The sequence below is a fragment of the Emydura macquarii genome, unplaced genomic scaffold (genome assembly GCF_026122565.2).
Source record: "Emydura macquarii macquarii isolate MOO-44397 ecotype Brisbane River unplaced genomic scaffold, CSIRO-AGI_Emac_v2 contig_968, whole genome shotgun sequence".
Classification (NCBI taxonomy): domain Eukaryota; kingdom Metazoa; phylum Chordata; order Testudines; family Chelidae; genus Emydura; species Emydura macquarii.
In genome coordinates, this window is record NW_027131105.1 from 2,974,314 (window position 1) to 2,997,616 (window position 23,303).

General features: G+C 42.9%; 1 protein-coding gene across 4 annotated transcripts in view; it reads left to right on the forward strand.

Moving 5' to 3' along the window:
• The window catches only part of FBLN2 (fibulin 2), a 184,659-nt gene that overhangs the window by 21,291 nt on the left and 140,065 nt on the right, over nucleotides 1–23,303 (forward strand). The window contains exon 1 of one of the 4 annotated variants that reach the window (XM_067543808.1): nucleotides 18,771–18,795. The exons of 1 other annotated variant lie outside the window; for it this stretch is intronic. The gene's annotated coding sequence lies outside the window, so the exon portion shown is untranslated. Of the gene's footprint in view, nucleotides 1–18,770; nucleotides 18,796–19,142; nucleotides 19,190–19,665; nucleotides 19,694–23,303 lie in introns of those variants that run through there. 2 more of the 4 variants (XM_067543809.1, XM_067543810.1) reach the window with 2 other exon arrangements.

The window sequence follows — 23,303 nt, forward strand, 5'->3', positions numbered from 1 at the left end:
TCATCTTTGAGGGTCATTTTAAGATGAAATTGGCAATATGTAGTGAAAAAAACCAAAGGTCTTTTGAAAGAAACATAGGGCAGATTTTGCCTCATTAATCACTACTCATCCTGTATAACCCTGAAAGTAACCCACTGAGGAAATGTAACCACTCAGAATCTCTGGCAGAAGCTGGCCGTGTGTGTATCCTTCACTGCAAGTACACTTTAGCCCCATGCACTCTGGGTGAAATCTTGACTCCACTGAAATCAATGGAAAAACTTCCGTTAACTTCAAGGGGTCAAGTTTTCACCCTCTATGTTTAACATGCATGGGCAATGAAAGATAGGAAATATATTATTGCTGATTTGGACAAATCATGTAACTTCTTTCTGTGCAAGGGTGAAATTCACCCATGTAGAAGCCCAGAGGAGCCCTGTAAGTAGGCCATAAGCAGTGAATGTCATACCAAGAGTTCAGTTGCTTCATTTATATTTGCCCAGAGAATTAAAAGGCTGACAGTGATTTAGAACAGCTGGAAACTTGTATTTTCCTTTGTCTTAGCAGAAAAATTTCAGATGTTTTTCATTGGTTATACAGCTTACATTTTTTCTTTTGCAACTGGAAATATGTGCCATGTGTAACTGTTTGGTGGTTTATCATTCTCTCTTTCATGATACTAAATGACTGATCATTTGTGGTCTTCATAATGGATTTCTCTCTTGTTCCTTTTCATAAATCTGTCTGTTACAGAAACTGATTGAGACTTTTTTCTACAGTAATAAAAAAAATGGATTTTTAAAGAGTGCATGGATAATACATATTATACAGCTGATAAATCCTTGATGGAATTTGATGCAAGTTCTAGAGATCTGTTGATTTGAGGGGGTGGGGGTGGATGGGTGTGTGCGTGTGTTGTGGGGAGAAGAGGAATCAAACTACTAGTTTATGTTAAAATATAAATGCTGCTCATGTACAAAGCCAGGATGCAAAGGACTTCAGGGAGTTTTAAACAAGCATTCTATCACCATAATGTATTTTTAATTTAAAACTTGTCAGCATAGATGGAATATCAGGAAGATAAAGTGAGGGACTCCTGTATGGAACATGCTATGTATTTGACTGTTTGACACACTACTGCTACTAGATAAGTTAGGAAATTCAATTACTATATTTGCAGGAAGCTTCTAATCTATAGTATACCATGTAAGTATTAATTCCTTCAATTGGTGACAACCCTAGGGAGTCACTACTAAGGAAAGAAAATTATAGGCAACATATTAACCACAGCAGGTACTTCTCAGCTGTGAGGGACCACAGGTAGCAATTGGCACAAAGATCTCTGTCTAAGGAAGCCTGGAATCTTGCAGCAGTCTATCATCACAAGGGGTGGAACAAAGGAAAAGTAGAAACACAAATAGAAATGGAGGCCATAATGAAAACACTTTATGTGAGAGAGGTCAATACTGCATTATTATTTTTATCAACAGGGTTAGGAATGAAAACTCAGATAACTTTGATTTCCTGCAACAAAGTTTTCAATTGGCATTCTCTTTCTTTGTCCTTCTGGAGCCCTTTTTGTGTGAGGATCTCAAACATTAATTAATTCAGCTTCACAACCCCTCTGTGAGGTAGATTAGTGGTAGAATTTCTCTTCTAGAGATGAAGAAACAAAGGCAAAGAGAACCACATTTAAATCAATGGCAAAACTATTGTTGACTTCAATAGAGTCAGAATTTCACCCAGAGAGATTAGGGGAATGGTCCAAAGCCTCCCAGGACAGCTGTGTGAAATGGTTATGATCGGGTTAACTGGGCCCTGGTCTACACTTACCTGCAGATTCGGCGGCAGTCGACTGGAGTTACGCAAGCTATTCTGTGTAGCTTGCGTAACTCCCATCGACTGCCGCGCTTCCTTTCTGCTCGCCATCTTCACTGCACTGCGCTGACAAACTGTGTTCCCATTGACGCAGAGCTACGTCATTTTAGGGGGTGGTTTACTAATGTCAACTTCCTGACCGATTGAGCAGGTCTACAGTGACCGCTCAATCGATCCAGAAAGATCGATCTGGCGGCAGCGACTTTGCCACCATCAATATAGACATACCCTGGTTACACACAGAGTATTATGTGATGTATCTATTCTCCACCCCTTCCTTACTTCCTGGTTTAGTCAGTGGGAGTTCCCCGCCTCGCCTCCACTCTGTTTTGATGCAGTTAAATAAGGCTGGAAGTTCCCAATCTGCAGTCCTGTGAGTAGACTTACTTTTCTTGCACTGAGTGGTCCTTTACAAAATCGGCAATGAGGGGAAAAAACGTAAGAATAGCAATTGATGGGAGAATTGAAGCATTTAATAAAGAAAATAAGGAGTGCAAGCAATATACTGAAAGACTGGGCCGCTATTTGCTTGCAAATGCAGAGCCTGAAATAGAGGCCAAGTCTTCTGACCCTCAGGCCAAATGTATTAACCTCAAGCCCATCCTTTCTCTCTGTGTTGGCAAACATGGAGGCTCTGAAATACTGCCTTGCCCTCTTCCCAAATAAGGCTATTTACATCAGTGGATGTCACTGCTCTGTTACTGGGTCCCATGAAGGGTAATGACTAGCTCATATACTGTACACAAGGTCTGTCGCTCACAGAGGCATGTGCCTCGCTAGGCAAGCTGGGGTTAGGTAATCTCAAAAGCTAGAAGGTCTGCTTCTCCACTGCTTGGTCTTTTGTTTAGTCACTTATACCTATGCAGAGCCAGTATAAAACATCAGACTGGAATGAGTGTTTTATACCAACTGTGCACTTGACTACACGTAGTGCGGGTTACTAGCCAAGCTGGCAGTTTCAAGAAACCATTCCATCTACCCCACCCCAGCTTCACAGGTTCAACCCCTTATTTAGGAAAAAGTTATCAGTTCTTGCTTAAATTAAGAGTAAAAAATATGGGTCAGATGATCATCAATATAAGTATTATTGATTTATTTAAGCAGCATCTATTACTCACAAAATCAGTTATTCGGGGAATAGACCATTTTGTATGTGATTTCAATACAGCTACACTCTTACCACAATTAAAAGTTAGAAATCATCCTGCTAGCAATGTGATGAAGAATAAATAAGCACATCATTAAGCTAATGAGACCATATGCTCGTACAGTAAAATGAAAGTGAGCTAAATGCAATAAAAGCCCAAGAAGCAGATGAATGAGCCATTGCACACATCCTGAAATAATGCTTAAAAATGCAAATTTTGATATTTGCCGTGCTTTTTTTCTCATGCAAACCACCGCTAAATAAGGCATCTGGTGGAAACTCACTCTCAAATTAATGAAACAAAACTGAATTGAGAGAGTACCTACGGCTGCGACAATTACTCAAAATTGCAGGCAATCGGCTATTTACAAACGAGCTTGTTGTCATGATGGAAATTGAGCTGAAAAGCAATTTGTGCAAATTTTTGTATAAACTCATCTGTTAAACTTTATCATAAAAAGCATGAGCAACTGAATGTGGAATAGCAAATCTAAATTTGGGAGCTCCGGATCCCTTCTCTCTCAAAAATATTTTGAAAAATAGTTTCAATCTGACAGCATCTTAATGCCAGCAAAACACTCTTCCTTTTCTCTTTTTCTTCCCTGATTTCACTTGTTTTTTAAAAAAACCTTCATGTATCTTGTTGCTTGTTTTGTAGGGTTTGCATGTGGGAAGAGGATTTCGCCAAAGAGTTGAGTCACTTCTTGATGTTTTGAATTAGCTTTTCTTGTGCTGACAGTGACGATATTTTGTGCATTACTAGACTGAGTGATTAGCACATTTTTCTTTACCAAAGATGACATTTGGAAATGACTTGCTAATTTTGTTTGCTGAGAACTAGTAGATTCAGGCTTTCCTCCAGAAACAGAAAGGCCAGCAGTCCTCACATTTCCCCAGAAGGTGCCAGTTTGTATTGTTTGCTCTACCTGCTTGTATCAAGTTGACTGGACTCCCTGGTCTTTGCCCCAAATCTATCCTCTTCTGGAAAGCATCTTCATAGACTACAGGCAACTTTGGCTGAGACACAAGCATAGAAGATGTGACTGTTGCTGACTGTAATGGTTGTGCATATAACAGTGTAGGGCTTCTCATGAGTGCTGAGGTTTATGGTTAAGGCTGGGATGGTTGTGGGTTACTGATTTGGGGTCTGTTCCAAAGTTAGTCAATATTTTCTGGTCTCAGTAGCTAGGGAAGGGAGATAAAAGGAACTCTTAGAGCTTCCTGTGAAAAAAGACCTCACATGACTCTACCAATTCACCTCAGTCAAGAGCTGCATCTCCCCTGCCCTAGATCTCTTGAACCTTGCTTGGTTTTTAAATAGTCTCTTTTGGTAATTGAGAAATCTCTGCATATTCATCATGCTTAGTTTAATTAATGTTGGCCTCCCAAATGGAATATTTGAATAGCCAGCAGCTGGGGAAACTAATGTATATCTTTCCTTCAGGAATTTTCACTTTACAAATTAAAGTTGGTTTTTGAAGTCAGTAAACAGCATAAGATGTGTTCAATTTGGAATCTCTGCTAATGGTTTTAACAAATTATAGATTGCCTCAGATTGCAGTCTCAAATTTGCTGCACAAAGCTTGCCATTTTTTAACTTCCCGCTGGAGTGGAGAAAATAATTCTAACATCTATTTTCCAGCGTATTTAGGATCCTAAAGATGCAGATAAGTGCCAAATAGTGGGGTTTTCAAAAGTGCCTAGGCACCTATCTTGAAGAGACAAAATACCTTTGTAAAGCTGACCCTGTGGCACTGGAGTTAGGGTCACAGCTGGTGGAAAATCAATGTAGCCCCACACACTTCAATGGAACTATGCCAATTTATGCCAGCTGAGGATCTGCCCTTTAACTTCTAAAGATTACCTGATTACACAAATTTTACAACTCCAAATTTGGTAAGAGAAAGTTTAGCTTTGGCTGCACTATGACAGCTTCAGCTGAAATGTTTGAAACCCTGTCAGGCAGCAGTTGTGACAAACTCTCCCTTTAGAAATGATTTGTGTTCACTAGAAACACTAATGTACATTAACGGTATGCAAACATCACACAGTACTAACAGCCAGCACACTTGCAAAAAGCCCGGGCTAACCCTAGTGTAAACACATGGTGAGTTATGTGAGAATTGCTCCTATCACAGGGAAGTGTGGAGCTGTCACGGGGCTAGCACAAGATGAGAGTAAAGATGAGTTGCTAAACTAAGGTAATAACAGCAACCTGCTACTAACTCTCCTTCCCTAATAGTAAGCTACAAATGCATGAATGGACTACAATTCTAGTTCTTCTCTTGCTGTCTCGAGTGATAAACTGACCCATGTGCATTTTACCATCAGTAAAAACAAGAATATGATTTGACTGAATGCAAGTGAAAATCCCTAATTCTCGTTCCTAAATCACCATAACTTAAAGTGAACATTCACTTCATAGTATCTGACCTGTTAAAAGAAAATCTATATTGGCATATTTCTTCCCAGAAACCCTCAGAAACTTAAGTGCTTTGGAATCATATTAAATGTTTTAATTATGTGAAAAATGTAGGTTAATCTTTTTAAAACTAGTGTAGCCTTTCCAGTATGAGCTGGTAAATAAAGGTGACATGAAGGGTTAATTTGCAACATGCTTTGTTTTACAATTGAATGCAAATCTCTGCTTCAGGTTCCACGGGGTCTTTTTATCTCTCTCTGTTGGTTTATCTGAAGTGCAAAGGAGGATCATGAAAGAACACAACTGTATGAAGACAACAGCTCAGCTTAGATAACAAGCTTTAAACTATTATTATACCAGGGTGTCTCTTATCCAGTGCCATGTAAATGCCACACAACACCAGAGCATCCCTTTTATCTTTTAAGCCGCTACACCAACTAAGGAAGATGCAAACTATTTTGGGCAATTCTAATTCAGGTCTCCATGTGTTCAGAAGGTTCCAGTAGTGGAACAAAACCAAAAATATGCATCTCAAATAGACTTACAGTAAATACCAAGGAACTCAAACACATGCATGACCTTTTCCTTTCCCCAAACACACATGTATAAATTGTACAAAGTGCTTTGAACACCGCTAAATCTCTTGAGAAACCAGCTTGTAAATAACAGCTTGCAAATCCAAATTTGAACATAAATTCCAGCATCTAAGAATTGCATTAAAAGATTGAAGTTCTGATAACTCTAAAAGTGAGGAAGTTCACACTTATGGTCATGAAATTATTACTTTTGCACTTCCACATGGCCTTTCATTGTAGGATCTCAAAGCAATACATACACTAATTAAACATTACAGCCCCCCAGGGTGTCACCCTCCTTTGAAATACAGCCACCCCTAAAGTGAAATTCAACAGGAGTCTGCACAGAAACATTACATAGCAATTTATGACAGGAAATTAACACTAATAGTGCATCAAGTAGAGACGGAAAGGAGACTTTAGGAAGCCAGAATGGAATTACTTGAACTGGAATTAGCTTAGGACAATACAGTGAACATCCTGTGACAAGTGTCATAGGTCCTTTATGTCTACACAGCAAGCAGGTTCTCATGGTGGCAGCGTGGCTCAGAGCCCAGGTCTGTAACTGGAACTATAGCGTGCATTAAAGAAGCTTTCAGGGTGACACTCCTTAATGTCAGACTATTAGAGGACGTTAAGTGAAAACCTGAACTATGAATTCCCTTACTTCTCTCTTTAATATGTGTGTTAGAACAACAGCTGCACAGAGTGACAAAATAAATCTGATTTTAGAAAAGGAAGAACCTTTCAAAAATATTTTAAATGCAGAAAAGGGAATTGTGGAAAAAACCTGTTTTCCCTCCCAGTCCATGCCCTCTTCCTCCCGCATCACCCCAGTGTCAGTGCAGGTGCACCCCACTCTATGCTTTCTATTGTTTTGGACAGTCCAGTTTGAAGTGTCTCACTTCTCTTGGGAGATTGTTGCACAAACTCGGCTTTCTGCTTGTCAGAAAAAGTAACCTTTACTCCTAGTCTCACCCCCTAGTACTGCCCCTAATTATTTCTCTCTTCCCTTCAGATATTTGTATTCTGCAATTCTGCCCCCTTAATTTTCTCTTAACTAAACTAAATATTTTCAACTCTTTTAATCTTCTCCCATAAGGCAACACCTCCAGCCTCCTATTTGTTTTTGTTGTTCTTATCTAAACCCCTTCCAAGTTATCAGTGGGCACCTCATTACCAGATTGAACGCAATGTTCTAGGTGTCGTCCTATTTGAGGCCCATTCAGAGGGATTATTCCCTTGCTCTCCATGATGTGCTGTCTCTGTATATGTAGCCCAAAACATCCTAGCAAATATATCTCTAGCTTGTTTTTCACTATCACTCCACATCCCCTTCCAGCATTAGTGCTTTCTGGGATTCTCTGCTTCAGTTTAAGCCTATCTGCTTTCCAAGGAATATTTGTGTTCTGGAGGATTTTTCTCCAGGGATATTTTCTTGCATTTATTCAAAGTTTCACCTCTCTCTGTCATTTTCTGCCCGTATTTCTACTCTCTCTAGGTCCCTCTGTATTGTTTCTCTGTCTTCATTGCTAGAGCTTGCTGCACCTCTCCAGTTTTTATCATTGCAGGCTGTGGTGCAACTGCACATACAAGAGATCAGAGTAGATTGCTAGAATGTGTCAATAGTTAAAGAGGCTAAATCTTGGCATAGAGCCACAGACCCATATTAAAGATGCTATGGAAGGACATCGCGTCGACTGGAGCTCCTGGACAAGGCTCTGTGTTTGAGACCAAATGCCTTCTGAGAAGTACAGGCTCTTTACCATCGTTATGAGTAAAATACTCCTCTCCATGGCTGGCTAACGTGGGAGAAAGGAGGAGTGACAGCGGGCAGTGCATTCTCCTTGCTCTCTTTGCAGGAAATAGACCAGATAGGGATCCAAGAGGAAAAGGCGCCTTTTCTCCCTCCCTTGTGCACCTATGTAGGGGCTGAGTACAATCTGGACCTAAGAGTTCAGGAAAAAGCTAGAGGTGTAGTAAGTAGCGTATGGTAAACATAGCTTGTCTGCTGAGGCATTACTTCAGCACCATAATAATCTAGGCGAATTTTGCAGATCACATAAGAAGGGCCATACAGGAATAGACCAAGGGTCCATCTAGCCCAGTATCCTGTCTTCCAACAGTGGTGGGTACCAGATGCTTCAGCGGGAGTGAACAGAACAGGGCAATTTATCAAGTGATTCCTTCCTGTTTTCCCGTCCCAGCTTCTAAAGAAAAGAAACATCTCAAAGGAAAGATCCCTTCATGGCCCAACTCCTTTCCCAAATTCCCAATCCTCCAGTGCATCGTTTCTGCTCTAGAACACCAGAGAAGACTTCAAGGGTAATTGGTGATCCACAGGCTACAAGTTTGAAAACTCCTGCTTTACATGAATACTTTCCCAGAAACTGTAAAGTGCTGAGAAAAAGGACCAGATTGCTGTGGTTCAGCTCTTCACAGTAGTTTTCTAAATGAGGGCTATAAAACTAAGGGCCACATTTTTCTCCTCTCTGGCATTATTAAGAAGAAAAAGGAATATCCCCAAACAGTTCATGTCCATGTTCTGGATCTTCAGGAAAATATCCAGCCAACTTTCAGAAAAGAAATTGCAGACAGCTGGTAAAGGGGGGAGGGGTGTGTGACTCAGTCTATTTTGCAAGAGTCATCCATTCCCTTTGCTGGAAAAGTGAGAACTGCATCCAAGGCAATAGTAAGTATTTTGGCACAGTTGGCTTTGGGTAGGAACTAGCCACGGAAACATAATAGCTATAATCTTGTTACTTCCTTATACAGTAAGGGTTTGTAAATGTCCACAAAGAAGAATACATTTTAACAGGGATGCCAATTAAGCAGATTGAGATCCAAAACTGTAGTCTCAGCCAGGATGGGGAAAAAAATGAAGGAAGCTGTTCACACTGTCTATGCTGTGTAATAGCTAACAGCAGAATCATCTGGTTTGAACTCTCAATTGTATTGTTCTGGGAGATACTGCCAAGTATCCTGGGTGGGGTTCAGGGAGAATGGATTTCTAGCTAGTGACTTGGCTAGCTGCAGATATGGGCTACCCAGCAACAGGGCTATTTTATCTCCATAGATGATGCAGAACTTTGAGGTAGTTGCTATCAAAGCCCCACCCCGATCCACTCATTGCGAGCCAGCAACACTCCTGTTCCAGTGCAGGATTTATCCTTCAGGTGCCCATGTTCACTTTGGATATTCCTAGCCACATGCCTTATCGGCTGGGGCAGGTCCCTGGTAGCAGTTCCTGTCTGGATCAGGGACTATAAATCCTCCAGCAGTACTCCGTATCCAGCACCTACCTCCCCACAGAAGTGGCTTCTATTTTGTTTAAGAGATCAAGGCTATTATTACATTTTGCTCTGGACCAAATGATGTATTTTAAAGATACTGGAAAGCAAATAGGAAGAGATTAAGAATCCTAAGCAGGACAGTTTCAAGTCAAAGCCCGATATTTCTTAAATTGTCTATTTTTCAGTTTAAAAAAAAAACAAAAAAAAAGCTGCCCTCTGAGAAGTCTGCTGCTGCTTCTTTTGCCAAAGAATATATTTTGAAAAGGTTAAAGGTCAGCACTCCCTTGGTACTCTGGGCTGCTGGAAATGGTTTGGTCCTGGTGTAAATTAGAGCAGCGTCAGGGCTGCTTTAATTTATGATGGCTTATAATAACCCACTAGTGGCTATGATGCCCCTGATACTGCAAAGCGGTGGCATGGAGCCAGCTAAACTGTCTTTCTGTCACTGGGAGATTACCCTCTTGCTGGGGGAATCCCCAGCTGTCCATTTAGGGCAGCTTTTATTTTGATATTATTTGTATTGTGGTAGAGCCGAGGACCCTGGTTGTAGAGAGGACCCACTTTTGTTAGGCACCGTAGAAACAAAGAACAAAAAGACAATCCCTCCCCAAACAGCTTAGAAATTGCATATCCCATTTGGGCTGCTCTGGTGATCCAAAGACCACACAGCGTGGGACAAATTCTGGCCTGTCACATTTGTTTTACCTATTTATATTCAATGTAAGCCAGGGCACAGGCCTACTTTTAGCTTTGGTTTTTTAAAATTCTTTAGTTACTTTTTATTACCATTATAAACGCCATCTGACGTTTGTAAACGCCATGGATACCGCCACATAGTTTAAAGGCCCAGAAGTGCTGCCTGTAGATTTTGTTTTTCTTTTTTAGAGCTCCATGCTAGCTGCTACAGAGGATGACAATATCCAGAGTTGCTGCCCGTGTCTAATGTTTCAGAGACTCTAAGTTCCAGCATGACTGAATCCCCAGAATGACTGCTATGGATTTCCTAAACTTTTGATGGACACTATGATGTTGCTAAGTAATTTATCCATCATTATGGAAGTCCTGTGATCTCTAGCGGTAACTCCATGACTTCTTCACTCTGCAGCGACAGCTAGGAAACCACATGTTAATATTTCATAGTACTAATTTAAAAAAAAAACCAACCATCTATATTAAAAATCTAAGAGCATTCAAAGACTTTTTTAGATAATGCAGCATGAAAATAACTATACATTATTCTAGAGTACATTCTTAGAATGTTTCAGTTATACACACAAGGGGAGGACAGGAGATGTCTGTTAAGGTTCCTATGTGAGCCTTAACAAATGTCTGACCCATTCCTTTCCACCAGTTTGGGACAATGGCAGTCTGTGGTATGTATCAAAGGAGAACTTCACATCCTGGCTTTTGTAACAATGCTCCTCAATGGGCCATTTGTGGGGACTGCAACTGGGACCTCAGGATCGAAATGGGAATCTCTGCAGCCTGAGCTAAAGGATTGACTCTTAGCTTGGTGGCAGTAGCAGACTCCTAGACATCATTGCATGGTCCAGCAACTAGAAAGGCATGAAGACCCACACTGGGTTAATGAGGATTATATGCTCTCCCTTGCCAAGGAAGTAGCACTGCCGATATCCTTACATGCCACCACTTATAGCACCATCCCTAGTCTGCAGGGATTGAATTTGAAGCCTTTGGATCTAAAAGCATGGACTTACACTGCTTCAGTTAGAGGACCAGGTCTCTTAGCAAAAGCTGTGATCCTACCATGGTATGTCCACTGCACCATGGTGCATGCATTTGCAACAGATCTGTTTCTGCCTGTCACCTGGGTTCCTTTAACTTGATCCCCTGTACTTGTTTTGCACTAGTGGCTTTTTTTCTTTTTCTTTTTTAAATCCCTTCCCTGGACAGTTCATTTGCCCTGGCTGTTTAGAGGCATTTCTCTAGGGTTAGATCTGTTCAGTGCTAATTTGTGCCAGGGCTGAGCCCCGGCACCTCTGGGCTTGCTGCATCAGTTATGAATGTAAAAAAATTGCTTGAGCCCCAGCACCTCTTTCATTACAAATGAAGCACTGGATCAGTTTCTCTCAACAATCTCTCCTTTGAGCTGGAATCATGTGTCCCACAAATGATCCACTCTAAGTAATGAATCTTTTATGTCTCCAGAGTTACATGTGGATGCTAGAATTCTCAGCTCTGTAATGCAAGCATCTATTCCTCCTCCTGTGTCATGGTTTTGGGAAAAAACAAACACACAAACTCAACATAGCTTTCTATAGTCTCATTCTGTCTATGGCCATAGTGCTCATCAAACACTTTGATCAGGTGCGCCAGTGTTTTGTGTGTTGTTCTTGAAAGTAGTGTCTCACTCACTTCTCATCTTTTCCCCCAGTGAGATTAAAAAGGTGTTACCTTCATTTTTTGTCTTTACCTCCCTTTATCTGTATAAAAACTCAGTTCTTCTGTCCATCCTTGTGTGAGGCATTTTATCTGGAAATCCAGCATTCCCAGTGGTCCCATTCCCAGCCTCCAGGCTGCCTGTTTGCTCTCTTTCTAGGTGCTGCTTTGTTTGCCTGTTTATCACACTCTTCCTTGCTCTGTGTCTCACTAGCCTGATCGCTGCCAGTATATTTCATGTACCACATTCTGGGTAATAACATGAAAGGACTCCATACTCATACAACTAAACTGGTCCTTTGTGGAGAAAACTATTTACAGAGGTGGTGCAACTGTAATTGGCATTTAAGCCATGTGCTCAGACTGGCTTCCTGGTGCCTTCTGCAACTTGTGCGTCTCCCTCCAGGTCCCATGCAATTTGCTACACCACCTACTATTTACTGATGCCCATGTACCTATTACTTAGTTCTAGATCCTGCAAGCTACTCTTGGCTGGCTGACTCCTGTGCCCATAGAAAGCCCCTTTTATTTCAGTGGGCGCAGAAGTGCACTTGTACATAGCAACTTGCAGGATCAGGACCTTAGCTGGAACTCCTTGGTATCTTTTAATGATACAGCTGATATTTCAGACATATTTATCCATTTTAAATTAAAAGCATATTTGAAAATCTTAATGCATATGATTACTCAGATCATAGCTCGGTGCAGTGAAACATATCACTTGACACTTATCATGGGTATTTATTTATATTTTTTGCTACGACCTGCGTATAATTTGCTGCAGCAAATCCCCAGTGGAATTTAACAGGCTGTGTCACTCAGCTTACTCACCTCCAGAAGAGAGAGAGAGAGCTTCATATGTTCTCTGCAAACTTTCAAGATCAAGACTGGAACATTTAAAAAAGAAAAACAACGTAGCCTTCAATCCCTCTCCTCACTCACAACCATAATTCACAGGCACAGGAGTTTCTGTGAGAGAAATTGTGATTATAAAGAGGCAATATGAAATTTTAATAGTGGATGGCCAGGAAAATGAAGCTGTGTCTGCAAGCTGAACACTTGTCCTAATGTCGGATTTAAACTGCTGTTCTATAATGACAGGTCCATTCGAACTGAGGCACATTTGACATGATCACCCCATGCGGGCAAACTGCTTCCTTGAACCTTGCTTCACAGATGCTAAATGTTAGGCAGCTGATCTGCAGCTGGATCATGTAATATCAGCGGATGAGACTGAGGAAGTGAAAGGCAGCTTACAGACCTTGTTAGAGCCATTACCTCAGTAGGATCGGCAGTCTGAAAGTTCACCGGATAATTAACTTTTCCCTAACATCAAAAAGGTAATTTGACAGAAGGAATTCTGCATTTTCTTGCTGTAGAACCATTGCTGAGATATTCGCCTCTCCCACCCGTGGGAGGGAAAAGGCATGTTGAATGCCTGAGTATCTTCATCAGCTTTGTATTGTGGACTTACTGATTTTTGAAAGAACTGCAAAACAAAGAGTGATCTCAAATTAGTCTCTGATATCAATATTATTTTCCTGCAATTAGTGCACTAGAGCCTCTTGTTCTTGGTTTCAGATATTTTTGCCAGGCTACCAGAAGCTCCAGGAAAACAGATCACCAAATATTATTGTTTATAATTGTTCTTCCTTTGCCCGTATGTTAATTTAACAGGAGCTGCAAAATGGCTGTAGGGTGCACTTATTAGCCATACAATGGACTAAACTCTGCCCTGTTTCACCTATGCAACCCCATTTCCTTTCAATGCATTGCATGGGTGTAACAGAGCCTAATTTGGCCCAGTACCTGTGGAAAAAGTGGATTGCTGACAAAGGAAGGGCGGTGCTATTTTCCTCTAAAATGTCCAAGTATGTAATTCTCATATTGTACTCATTCAGCACAGTGGGAAGCCTGTCTTGTAAGCTGTTTCTTTAACTCTCCACTGTTAAAGTTCAACCATTTAGGTCACTGCAAATCTGAGCAAGCACTGAGCTACCAGAAATTGGGTAACACCCACTTCCTAGCAGAGCATTCCTCTGTTGGGGTGCTGGGAATAGACTTTTAAAATTGATTTGTTTTGGTGAGGGTGACGGGAAGGTTAGTTTTTAGATCTTGTCATTTTTCTCCCATTTAAAATTTTAAAATAAAGACTGGCGTTTCAAAGCAGAAAGTGTTGCTAGCTTCACACACAATCTAGATGTTTTCCCCCCTGCCCCGTTTGTAATTCTACAGCAACAAAATGCAGAATTCCATGTGTCAGATGATCTTTCTGAATATCTGTCCAAATGACTGTTTTTCTTTGCTTTGTGACTTCTCCCAAAGGTCTAAAATACTGCAGTCGGATGCAAAAATAAATGTGAGCATATATTTCATTCTGGGTCCACCCACACACGGCAAATGTTCAATGCTGCTCCGTGGTTCGTCAACAAAAGTCATGCTAGTAGAGCCTGTGAATGAGGTAGCTATGAGGATCACAGGCAATAGCTGTGGCAACTCATCTTTACAAGGAATTTATAGCTCGGAGACATGAAACAGCTATGGGTATTTGGTGGTAGATCTAGACGTCATATGTGTTTTGCAGCTAGTGAATCCTTGGTTATGAATTTCTGTCTTGCTGCTGCTTGTACAAGGTCGGAGACTGTGGTAAATCTCTCTCCTCCTAGAAATTTTGTTTGGAAAACCTCCAGCTGCATAGTAGTGTGGTCCAGATAATGCTTTTGAGGGTGATGCAAGGAGAGGCCTCTTCTCCAAGCCGATCTTCTCCTGACCATGGGGGGAAAAGGAGGTCAGAAAATCTGTAGCACTCTCTCCTCCCTATGGGGACTGGGCATCTACACCCTTGGTGGGGAGCGAAGGGATGGAAAGAAGGAGGGGCTGGGGATGCACAATGTTCTTTTGATCCGCAAGCCTTCTGGTAATTCAGTTCAAAAGTTAATGCAGTCCAAGGTCATATTAGTTTTTATGTGAGACCATTTTGAACTAGGGAACCCCTCCCCTCACCATGGAAAGGGGGCTCCAGAGTCAAGTTTTCCCCCTCCTTCCTAGGAGAGAGCACTTCAGAAGCAGAACTAGTGAGGAGTTGGTACCTAATGGGGCGGGAGCAGGATTTCAGGGGCTGCACAGAGCCCATAGCTGAGAGTCCCAATAGAACATACTTGTTGACTCATTTTCTCCTCAAGGAAATAGACAAATATCTAAAGAATTGGCTCTTTGGGCCTCCACTACCAGTCTCTTAAAGGAGTATGTAGCGATCCTCATGAGATGAATGCAGTTACATAGTCTATGCAGAATCACTTGGTCTGTCAGTCCCCAAATGGGCAATTTCTTTCTACTTGTTTTGTTTTCCTTTCAGGAATGATGGATGTTTCCTCCTTTTTTGTTTTGTTTTTTGACTTCATAAAATCCTAGATGTATTCGCTGCACAATGAACTTCGGCCTGAAAGCAAAACACTATAGAGTGCACTTATGCAATGTAGGCTTCTGGAGACCTCTAGACATGTACTCAAGTCCATTGGGGCTTGAGATTTTTATTTTGCGGTCCCTTGTATCTTGCCCTCTCTCTCCTGTTGGATCAGAGAGTAGCAACTATTGCTGAGCCTGATTTCTTACTCAGGCAAAAGTCCCACTAAGTGAGTGGAAGCATTGCCTGCAGGTTTGGATCCTCCATTTTTGAGACTAGGCTTCCCATGGTTTGTCCAGCTCAATAGTGTAGTGCTCTCATAGGCCACAGCCAAGACTGTCCTCTATTAACAAATAGTTTGTGTTGCTGTTCTGTGGATTTCATGTGCTTTACAAAAAGGCCTTTCTGAGGGAGCTATGTATGGGAAACTGAGGCACAGATGGCTCCGCCTCCCACCAGGGTCATATAGGAAATCATTGGCAAAGCAGGAAACAGAACCAGGTGATCTGTATCCCCTCACGGTGCTTTAATGACCAAAACAGAAAAGGTGGCTTAAAGAGGGGCAATACCATATTATGTATGGGCCACTGGACACAGACTGAGACTCGGCTTTCTACCCTGCAGAAGGGTTGTCCACGCTGATATTTTTTTCCCAGCATGCAAGGCTACACCGTCTGTTAAGCTCCACCTGTAGTAGCAACAGTGGGCATGCTATTGTACAAAAGGTGCCTGAGACACCTAAACACCAACATCAAAACAAGCATCACTAACTTATATTCACACAATACTTCTCCTTTATTAGCAGCAGCATGTGACTGTAGTATATGAGACTAGTGACATGATTTATTTGAACTACTCTACTTTGACATGGATATTTATCGATTACGGTGCCTGCTGCTGTTCAGTTACAGCATTGGGCCTGAGTCTGAGCTCTCAGGAACAAGACATCAGTCCCTACTCAGGAACTAATGGGTCAATGGGAGTCTGACCGTTGATTTTAAAGGGAGCAGGATCAAATCCTTAGCCTCGGATCCAGTCAACTTTCCTTTGCACTAAATCCTGAAATACTTACACCAGGCAAATCTCCCAAAGAAGTAAATAAGAGTTGGACTTCAGGACTGGGTCCACTAGTAGCGAGATGTTACCACTATGATAAAATCCTCAGTTACAATTCATGCTCTCTTGGATTTGTTCCAGTCTTTGTCGGCTAGGCTTACATTATTGTCTCTCTTTTATGTGCCCAAGCAGTTCATTTTGTAATTAGTTGACAGCACTTAACATTTAATGATGTATGTAAACCATTGATTGGAGATAACATAAATGTGCTTGCTTTGTAGATGGAAAGCAATCTGGCTGCTCTTTTCTAAGCTCTGGCCTTTTCACCTAACAAAATTCAAGTCAGAGAAGATCACTTTGGGAAGGGGAGGGAAAGGGGTTTGATCGTTTCCTCACAACCTCAACAGTAATTTTTTTTGGTTTAAGTTACACAGTCATTTCATATAGTTACTCATGCCTCCAGGGTATAGAATGATTACCAGGCAGGGTCAGAAAGTATTCGCATCCCCCCCCCCCAATATAATATTGCACAATAAAGCAATTAAATGCCTTCCTTCACCATTGGCCCATCTCAGAACTGGCATTATTCAGAGATGGAAACTCTTATATTCTTGGTTTTTTATAGTTGTGTACACACATTACCCATTCAATGATGGTCAGCTTTTTCAGAAGAGCTCATCTCCCAGTTAATTTGGTGTCTAAGTGGCCAGATTTTCAAGAGCCCAGCATGTTGTGTGCTAAGCTGTTCTGAAAATCTGACTAAATGTCAGCGTGGGAGTTGCGGGGTGCTGAACACATTTGAAAATTTGGCTCTTAGTTAGTTGATTAAATGAGAACAGACAATTCTGAAAATCTCCTCCCAAGTGGGGGTGCTGAGCACTTGGCAACTCGATTATAAAGAACATGTCCAGCCCGTAGTTTTGTAAGATCTGAGCAGTAAGAGCACAGTCGACTGACTGGTAGTCTGATCAGATGCTTGGATCAGACAATCTCACTGGAGACCGGGCTCACTCTTGTTCTACCCATCAGCTCAATGGTGACTAAGACCAGCCCACGAAAGCTTATGCCTGCAGAAATTAAATGTGTTAGTCTTTAAAGTGCTACAGGACTCTCGTCGTTTTTGCTGTATACAGACTAACACGGCTACTCCTCTGGAATTTAAGACCAGAAGAACCTTTATAGTCTGAAATAGCTCTGCCACTCTGGTGTGCTGGTTTCTCTATTGTGCTTAGCACCATAGCACCTCACAGTCATTAACGCCTTTGTGAGGTAAGAAGCTATTGTCCTTATTTTAAAGATGGTAGATTAAGGTGGGGAGGCCCAAATCCACAAAGGCATCATAACACTCAACCTCACAGCACCTAGAAAATCACAGGAACAACACCGAGAGCCACAAAGCCTGAGTTAGGCACCTACACTCCCTGTACAATGAATGGGGAGAAACAGGGGGCTTAGCATGGGATCCACACAAGCTGCCACCCTAGGTGGGAAGCTGCCTCAGCTAACCAATGGGATAGGCTGATGAGAGGAGGGTGTGCTAACCACCACCTCTCTCTTGGAGAGAGGGGCCTCTCGCGGCACAGCATTCCACAAATGGGACACCAGCTCCTGGTGTCAGGCAGCTTAGGCACTTCAGTAGTTTCCTGCCCCCTGCCTACTCCATACAAAAAGGCTGGACCAGGAGATGGTGCCACTATTTAATTTGCAAAGAATGAAGCTGAATGCAAGTTGAACAAGTGAAGTTGTATTAAAGCCTATGCCCTGTTGTTCTGTCCACCTGGCTGAATTGCTTCCATCTGAACTCACAATGTTCCCTGGTCCACTATTACTGATGGTTCCCATGGAACACAGAGCCCCTCGAACTCCATTTCCACGGATCGTGGCATATCCACCTTAAAACCTTTAGGCCAGTGGTTAGCTCAGAAGCCCGTGGGACACGCCGCTGCTAAAGCTAGCAATAGAGCTAGGGGAAGCCCTGCTTGGGCGTGTAGGGCACATCCCCTAGAGTTCTGGCACGTCTGCACTCTAGGTACCTAAGCAGTATCTCACCGTCTACGCTGCTATTTATATTTGTGCTGGCTGGGGGTCATGCAGTGTACGTCCTGTTCACGCAGCCGTAAGGGGTGTTCAGTGTAGCTGTACCCTTAGTGAGTGCCCAGAAGCAGATGCCTCAGTCCTGAGGGAACTTTTACCCTGAAAACTTAAGCACCAGCTAAATGTAGGGGCCTACAGGGTTTGGTGGGAGTTTTGTGGATCACAATGGAGCCTAAAACTGGGATTATTTAGGCACCTAAGTACCTCTGTGGATCAGAGCCAGAGATTAAATTGATTTGGTCAATGTAACACAGGCAGTCTGGCAGAAAGACGAACAGATTAGAACTCTCCTCTACTGAGTCTCCCAAGGCTATGGGCTGACCCAAGAAGTCAACAGCCAGCCTCCTGGGGGCTGCCTCTGTGGAAGCTGGTTCCAGCTGGAGATTATGCTGTGCAGACTTGCAGAGAGAGAGAGGGGGGTGGCTGAGTTATCCTGTTTTTAAGGCTTCAAAGATTTTCTAAATCTTGTCTTTAATTTATAGCAGCATGGCTTTTTACAAGCAGTTTGGATTTTCATGTCAATGGCAAGTGGAAGATCTGCTATTAAGGTAAAAATCATCCACGCTGCAGCTGAGTTATTGCAAGGAAAGCAAATAGTAGCATCCATCTCCATAGTCTGCTGTGGACTATTAAAAATAATAAAATCAATCCTGGGTAGAATTTTTCAGCAGACTTTGATTTAACCTCAAACAACTAGGCCATTTTGCACAGCAGCGTGAGCAGCGTTGGGTTTTTTTTTGTTTTAACCTTCTTCTCTCCTCGCCCCCCTCCCCCACTTTCCTTTTTAAACCAGGAAATATGATGCAGATTTTCTTCTCCTTCTCCACCAGAATGTTATAAAATGGGTTATTTCATTGTTTCAGTATGTGCAGCTTTGCGAGTGGAGGGTGCTATGGGGAGGTGGTACAGGCTGCTGGGGCCTCATCTAGTTCCTAGGAGAGTGTAAATATTTCCAGGTTTTCCCCTTTACATTCCCCTCCCTCCCCGGGTGTAAGAGGGGGGAACGACCCCGCTGTAGAAAATGGCCTAATTGGTTCAGTCCCTGGTTAGGTCTCCGACCTTTGCTGAGTGGCATCTGGCTTTGGGGTCTGTAGGAGTCCCTCCTTCCCCCCGTCGAGCCCTTTCCCTAGCGCGCTGGAAGTGAACCGAAGATAGCTTTTATTTATCGCCCAGATAGTTCAACAACAGCAGGGCAGCCCGGCCGTCTCCAGTCCTGCGGGGGGGGTCTCCAGGGCCGGGTAATTAACAATGATTGATGGGCCATCGCCCCCGGGTTTCAGGTTAGACAAACACTTCTCCGCGCAGTTGGTCAGTTTCACTGAAACTTGTCGGTCCCTCCCCTCTCGGGCTCCACCGGGATCCCCCCCCCCCAGCTACGGAACAGCTGCGGCGCGGGGCGGCGGTAGTTGCAGGCAGCACACGCCGGCCCCGGCCCCGCAGAGGAGGGTAAGTCTGTCTGTCTGCCTGCCTGGACCGGAGCAGAGAGCGCCCGTGCGCAAGCGATTCAGGGCAGGCTGGTGGGAGCGCGGCGCCGGGCCGCAGGGGGCGGCCGAGCGGAGCCCCCCACTCCACCTGGGAGTCCCGGCTCTGGGCCAGGTCCCCCGCCGGAGCCTCTGGCTCCTGCTCACCTTGGAGTCAGAGCCCCCTCTCCGCCCCCCCTGCCGATCCTTAGATAGCGCAACGCTGACTCCACGCCCAGGCACTGCCCAGGCAGGGATCCTGGCTCTGCGCATCTTACTTCTGCTTTGCGGCAGCCCGGCGCCTCTTGATCGTTCCCGCCCGCGTTGAGGGCAGAGCCCCCATGTGTGTGCAGATTCCTGGCTCCCCGAAAAGTTCAAACGACCAGGAGGCGCTGCGCTGCTCTGATCAGAAACCCTCGTCGTTCTAGCCCTGGCTATCGCGCGCAGAACAACCCCTACCCCGGTTATAGAGGCTCCAGCTTCTCCTAGCATTGAAGTAATTAAAGAGCATCTGGTCCTCCTAAGTGACTGAGTGCACTGGAGTGGTAATGGAACATGTAACTCTGCAGTCCGTCCGAACAAGCAGTATGATCCAAAAACTGTTTCCTGGCTACCAGGACGAAGATGCAAATATTTCCTTACATTTTTTTGTTGTTGTTGTTCTGAAAGTGGCAAATTGTCAAAAAAAAATACTTGAAATGTTTCAAAAGTATTGCTTTATTGAGAACAACCCTCTGCGGGGAGAGGAGGGCAGCGCTCGGTTTGTGGTTTAGTGGGGGTTTCCAAATCATAGTACATTTAGAACAAGGGGACATTGGCAAACAGACTCCCTTTTTCTTAAAACTGTTCTCCAAGTTGTGCAGACTTGCTAACCTGGTGCGAGCTTAATGAGAGCCAAGGAGGAGTTTAAAAAGAAGACTGGGGGGAGGGCAGTGACAGACAGCTAAGGGAATAATATGGGCTTCTAACTTTTGCTATGGACTTTCTTGGTCTGGATCCACTGTGTAAGCAGTGTCATGTGACATCAGCAGCTAGGCTGGTAGTGGCAAATACACTGCTGTATTGAGAAACATCGGGAGATGTGTGACAGATACTGGGGGGAGGGTGAAGGAAGGGAAATGGAAATGGGGCAATAGAGGGAGAGATTCATTTCAGTGACAAGAATAATATAAGAATCTTTCCTGACATGCTCAGTACTTGAATCAGAGCCAATCTCTCCTACCCACCCTCTCCTGCCTCGCCTCGCCTCTTTTTATCTTTTCTCTTTGCAACTCAGATACTTTGCTGGAATCTCTCTAGCCATGTCCAGAGTTGAGGAATCTGAGAGGGGAAAGAGCCAAGAGTTGGGTGGAAGATGTAATTAGATATGCATGTTTGTACTACCTGCTGCAAATTCTTTTGATCTTATTTGCTTTGTGATAGCTATTGGCCTTTCTCTAATTCTTCCAGCACAGAAGAAAAAGATGTTGAGTCACTCAACACCTAGAGAGATTGTACATGAGAGTATATTTGTCAGAATGGTTTTCTGATAGAGCAGCAGCATCTAATTTTTCTATATTGTGAAATCGGCATTCTCTCTTTGGAGGGCTCAGTTCGATATTCTATATTCCAGAATGTCTTTCTTGGTTCCAGGGTAGGGGAAAGATTCCAGGTATGCTCTGTGCATTGATTTTGGGTCAGTATTACAGGTGTGGTTTTTTATTTATTTTTTTAACTGAAATAGTTATACTAGTACAGCCCATAGTGTGTACACTCTTATACAGATATAAAGGTGCATTATACGAGAAGGAAAAAAGCTATACCAGTATAAGACGAGTTGCAAGGATATCAAGTGTACCTGGGCCAGTGTATCTGCATATAAGGGCTAGTCTAAACTAGAAAAAGTTTGTCGGTATAGCTATACTAGCATAATTATACTAGTGCAGTTTTACTAGCAAACCCTCTTAGTGCAGGCACAGTTTATATCTGCAGAAAAGTGCTGAGCGAAATAAGCTATACAGGCAAAAGCACTTTCATTCCATAATAAATGTTACTGCACTAGGGCTTCTGCTGGTATTCAAAAAAACTCTCACACCAAAACAAAACAAAATCCATACTGCACCCTTAACTAATGTTGCTATAACAGCAAAAGTGCCTAGTGTAGACATGGCCTAAGGTGGTTGTACAGTTTCACTATCACAGTATAATTAAGCAGTAAAATGTATGTAAAGAAGCCTAGAAGGTCTCAAGGGTTATCTAGACAGGGCCTTTGTGTTTGCTCTATGGTGGCATTTTTCTTGGGTTGCTAAGCCTGGCATATTGCAGCATGTTCACTGCTTTTAAGGGGTCACTAAAGTGTGACGTGTTAATGTGAGCTCTAGACTTGTCTCAGCACATTCCTGAGTACATGCAGCCAAATTCAGTTCTGTTTCATGTGCACATCCCTATTGTCCATCGGCTATCTGAGAAAATGTATCTGCCAGATGTATGTGGAGGGGCAGTTGAATTTTAACCTTGCTGCACATCTGTAACTGGGGGTAGAATTTGGTCTGTCGCATTTCATGAATGTGTTGAGAAAGTTCTGCAAACACACACGTGAGTAATAAATACACTGGACTACTCATATGAGTAAAATGACTTGCATGTAAATGTTTGCAGGATCAGGCTCCTAGACATTCTGATGTTAGCTTTTGACATTGCTAGATAAAGTCGGGAAGGAAGAGAATAGATTCATCGATTCCAAGGCCAGAAGGGGCCACTGTGATTATCTAGCCTGATCTCCTGAATAACACAGGCCATGGAATTTCCCCCAAAGTAAATTCCTATAGCAAATCTTTTAGAAATACATCCAATCTTGATTTTAAAATTGTCAGAGATGGAGAATTCACCATCATTCTTGGTAAATGGTTCCAATGGTTAATTACACTCTCTGTTAATAATTTACACCTTTCTTTCTGGTCAGAATTTGTCTAGCTTCAACTTCCAGCCGTTGGGCCATGTAATACCTTTCTCTGCTAGATCAAAGAGCCTATTATTGAATATTTGTTCCCCATGTAGATACTGATAGACTATAGCCAAATCATCCATTAACCTTCTCTTTCTAAAGCCAAATTGACTGAGCTCATTGTCTATCCCTATAAGGCATGTTTCCCGGTCCTTTAATCCCTCTCATGATTCTTCTCTGAATCCTCTCCAATTTATCAACATGCTTCTTGAATTGTGGGCACTTGAGCTGGACCTAGGGTAACCAGAAAGCAAGTGTGAAAAACTGGGACATGGGATGAGGGGTAATAGGCATTTATATAAGAAAAAGCCCCAAATATCGGGACTGTCCCTATAAAATCGGGACATTTGGTCACCCTAGCTGGACCGAGTATTCCAGCATCAGTTGCACCAGTTCCAAATACAGATGTCAAATAACCTCTCCACTCCCACTTGACATTCCCCTATTTATGCATCGTAGGGTCATATTAGCTCTTTTTGCCACAGTATCATACTGGGAGCTCATATTTAGTTGATTATCCACCACAACCTCCAAATCTTTCTCAGAGACACTGCTTCCCAGGATAGAGTCTCCTGTTGTGTAAGTATGGCCTACATTCTTTCTTCCCAGATGT